Here is a 5,085-nt window from a genome sequence, read left to right as displayed (position 1 = left end):
TGCAATTCAAGAAAGTAGCAACACATCTACCAACTCCTTATGCATCAACTTTATTATTTCCCATTTCATTGGAAGAACTTCCTTCTTCAAATCATCATTCTCATTTCAAACACCAAAGAAACACAACATGCAACTATCTCATTAAAGCACGTTATGCAACTTTATCATAAGAAATCATTTAAGCATGCACTTCAAATCAACTCATGCAACACAAACAAGTAGAAACTATATTCACCGACTCGTAATGCATCGACCACATAGGCCTTTCTCATGTTCATAGGAGGAACTACCTTCTCCTAAGCATGACATGATATTTACCCCTTTTATATCATCATAAGGTCCAATATGCAATGGCTTTCAAATGCACACATAGACATGATCAACATTTCCACTCATGAGGCAATTAAGCAATTCATACGAGTTGCACCCTAACATGAGGAGTATAGATAATCTACTAGTCTTATCATTTAATCATCATACTATCAAGAACATACATGGCATTACCATGTTTAGTCTTGTTCAAGGAGGGACTACCTTCTCCTAGTCACAATATACACACATGGCATCATAAAACTCATAAGCAAGCATTACACAAAGGTCAATTCATTTAAGGAGAAATTCTCAACTTCTAACCTAAGCATGCTCATACTCTCTTCCTCATGAAGTCAAGAGTGCATTCACCATATAAAGATGCATATTGACATGAAAAACATGAATTTTATTACTAAAATTCCTTTTTTATGTAATCAGAATCATTCAAAACATGCATAACATAGTGTCTTCTAAGACATGCATAACATACGGAGATCATGCAACTCATAATCATATGCAAGACTCTAAAACATAAACAAGCTACAAGGAACTCTTTGGTCTCAAGCTTGAATAAGAATAGAAGGAAAAGATAAGGATATCAATAACCTTAGTACTCACTCATCATCCCCCACTTAGGATAAACCCATCTAAGAGCACATTAAAGTAATCAAGAGAACTATCACTTAATAATTAAGCAAAATGTCCCCCTCTTAGGATCAAGTTATGCAAACTCCTTTAATCATTACCTCCTTCATCTCTAAGGTAGGAACCGTTCTCCACAAAATATTCACTATATTCCCTTAGGTGAGGATTTCAAGAATCCAAAAAAAAATGAGTATCTATACCACTCCACTTCATATCTATCACCCAAAATGGTTCTCAACATGGAGAACTCTAGGAAGTTCAATGTAAAAATATTAAGGGCACTCAAAACCTTACCATCTAGGCACATTATCCCCCACTTGGGGTGAGCTTAACGAACTCTTTGTCACATCATACCCTTATCATCACCTTTGGTGTAACTTTCCGCTCAACCATGCCTATGTATTAATCTAACACCCTCTTTGAATGACCATACTTAAGATCAACCTTAAAAGACAACTATCCTCTTTTAGAGTTGGTCAACATCTATTCTCTTGTCCTTCCCATGAACTAAGGGGTACATGCAGCTCTACAAGTTAACCTTAGAGCAAAACACTATCCCAACTCATGGAACAAAGCCTTTTTTCCGCTCTTAGGGCAAGCCTACACACAAGGGCAACCGTGAAGCATTACTCAAAAAAAAGAGCAACTTTGAACTCACACTAGTTACCACATTCCTTCAAAACTCCTCAAATATACACCATGACTTTCTACTATCATTACCCATCCCTATAAAGCAACTCATCATCCTAAAAAGGATTTCATTCTTACTATAATGACTCTTATCATACGAGAACTACACCTCCATACAACATTTTCAATGTAATGCTTCTAACGTCATAGGTCACACATAGCCATGATTGGCATCACAATACGATTTCCAAATCTACCTTCATTTATAATCATATAGTCAGCACATCATAATAAGCATTAAAACTCACCTTTTCTTCCCTCGATCCTTGCAACATCACCCTTTCCAAGTAATTACATCTAGAAGACCATCGAACAATGGAAAATAAGAGAGAGAGATCATATGAAGTTAAGCTCTACGACACGACACAAGAGTAATGAAGAAAGTGAAACTTCTATCGTCCTATAGCCTCTCGCTCATAGATGTGTCGCGACTCACACCGATGAACAAGACTCTACTAGACGTGGCACATGAGAGGTTGAATCCTAAGACCATTTTCATAACCTTATGCTCTAATACCAAGTTTGTGACAACCCCAGAGCACCCCCTAGTCGTTACCGGCGTATTCGACCTCTCGCAGGTCTTATACAAGCCCTTAGCATTCGTCATAGCATTTATCATAGAAAAATAGCAAAAAATTTAAAAAATATTCATAATATAACACAGGACTTAAAAGTCACCTCATTTAAACCTTCAATACAAAATCGGAGTACTACATCTCAAGGTACCCATCTTAAAACACGACTACAACACAAGAGGGACACAACCTTTACAACACAAAAGAAACTAATATCTAGTACATTGAACTTAAGGAAACTCTTTAACATAAAAGGTCCTTGAATCTTTAAGGACACACCTGAACTTGGGAATAGTAAGCCAAGCTCATCACTTCTAGGAAAGGCCCTTTAGCCACCATCACCTACACTTGGTGTAAAAAAATGAAGAAGAATGGTGTTAGTACAAGAATGCAGTAAGTATGATAACCATGCAAAAACATACGTTTAAAAGGGACATTTAGTTGGACACCATGCATCATGCCTTTTTACAGAAACTTCAAGAACATTTAGTACAATAGGAACAATATAAACCACATACATCATTATACACATGGAAACCATTCATAATAGCACATAAAGCCACTTATAACATTTTAGGCACATTCAATGCATACAATACATTACCTTCCTCTTTATCTTAACTTCTTTCCTCAAGCAACGCTTAAAGGAATACTTGGTGCATTGTATCACCTTAAGGTTACCAAGGGTGAACTTACATATAACCTTCATCAATCCAACCACATATATTCATAGAGTCATAAGCACACCATAAGACATAGTCTTCACATAGGAACCATCACCTAAGACAACCCCCAAGTCACACTAGTGCAATGTGCAAGTAGCATCCCATAATACTACTCACCACCAAGTGTTCCTAGGAAGCCACCACAGACTAGGCACATCATATTCAACAAGTCATAACATCTTCATTTAACATTAGACATAAGACCAACATACTTCATAACATCATATAAGGACTCATTCATTTACTACATCATTAGTCATAACCCATTTAGTTCATATCATAGGTAAACCACCCTCACAACCCCTTCACAAACTCACTTGTGCAATGTACACATGGAGTCCCATACCACCACATATACTAAGAAAACCCATTAAGAAGTCATAAGTGTAATTCACATTCATAATCGTACTTCATGTCTTGACATAAGTAAAGTCAACCTTAACATGCTTTCATATTAACATGCATGCACCATAGTCTTCATTACATAAAGAGCCTAATCATAACCTCCCTTAGAGTCCACTTGTGCAATGCATAAGTAGGGTCCATAGTCCTACCTACACTAAGTAACTCTTCAAGAAATCATGACTAGAGATCATATTCTTATCTTAGTTCGTTTCTTAACTATCGGGAGACATTGCTATAACCGACATAGACCATGTGAGCTACATTGAATCCGGTGTTCTACTCCTACACCGAAAAGAGAGGATACTACTTGCCAAGGTTGGACCTACATACATAATAGCTATCTAGTGGTCACTAAGCTAAGACCTACGGGACCCCGTAGTTATGGAACAAGGAGATTGCGTACTAGAAACCTTGACTTGCTAGGCGTGGAGGTTTCCATCTCATGAGATAACATCTATGTTGGGAACCCGGACTTGCTAAACGTGAAGGTTCTCCTGTAGGAAGCCGGACTTGCTAAACGTGAAGCCCCCACTCTCATTTTTCATGTTCACTCGGTACTACACTCCAACTCCCTTTTTAAATATCTTTAAGCCTTTATTTAACATTAGTTCATAAAATAGGCTTTAGGGACTTAATCCATCATATCATATAACTCAAAGGTTTCTAAGATGAGAATGACCTTTCATCATAGAACGTACATTATGTGAGAATTACCTTTCACATAGTCATACCATATTCATAACATAGTCTAGTTTAGAGTACAATTGAGGAAACCTTTCAAGAGACGCACTTTCACTAGATTATCATAAACCTTATTCATTCATTCATGTGTGTACATATGTGAGAAAGCCTTTCACATAAACACCTTTATGCAATACATATGCATACCTTGCTAATCTTACACTTTGCATGCATAATAAGATGTAAGGGTTCATATAAGAGTTAACCTTTCAATAGACACCATAGCACATCATATTCATAGCTATACATGTAGAGTGTGTGTGTGCATATTGGTCCTCATAGTGACATAATAGCAACAACATTGATATTGAGTGCACTTCTCTTAAAGGGATCACAACACATTCATAATGTGCCCAAATCATGAGCAATTCACATATAAAGCCTTTAGGGATTCTAGACCACACACCCACACTTCATCATAGGAGACGAGGACACATTCAACATTTAATAGGTACTCCTGACATGTATATGATCACACATTCATATAGGGGTCATATAGGTAGGGGTCATTCCACAATGGTACTTAACATAATCAATCATGTAGACCACACCTTATCCCTAACATTATCATTCGCATTATACTCCTCATCATCTACACAGTTTATACATCATGCTAGCATTGAGGATTTCATACATAACTGTCACGACCCAAGCCTAGGGCCTAGACGTGACATGGCGAATGAGAAACCCGAAGGAACCCCAAACAAGCCTCTCAAACTTGTCATCACACTTCATCGGGTCGCGGAAGTACATTCAACATTAATTATCGGGAAATAGGGACTAAGGGCAAACCATTTTAAAATGACATCATAGAAAAAGAGTCAAGCTCATTTTACAAAAATACTTGTCCAACGCACACCTCTACATACATAGATGGGACGGGACCATGACATTCTACCAGATCCCCTAATAGTCAAAATACAATTGCAAGCTAAAGTCTTAATAGGTACTCCTGACATGTATATGATCACACATTCATATAGGGGTCATAT

This window comes from Solanum tuberosum, unplaced genomic scaffold (assembly GCF_000226075.1).
Source record: "Solanum tuberosum cultivar DM 1-3 516 R44 unplaced genomic scaffold, SolTub_3.0 scf00383, whole genome shotgun sequence".
Taxonomy (NCBI): Eukaryota; Viridiplantae; Streptophyta; class Magnoliopsida; order Solanales; family Solanaceae; genus Solanum; species Solanum tuberosum.
Note: the sequence above shows the minus strand (reverse complement) of the source record.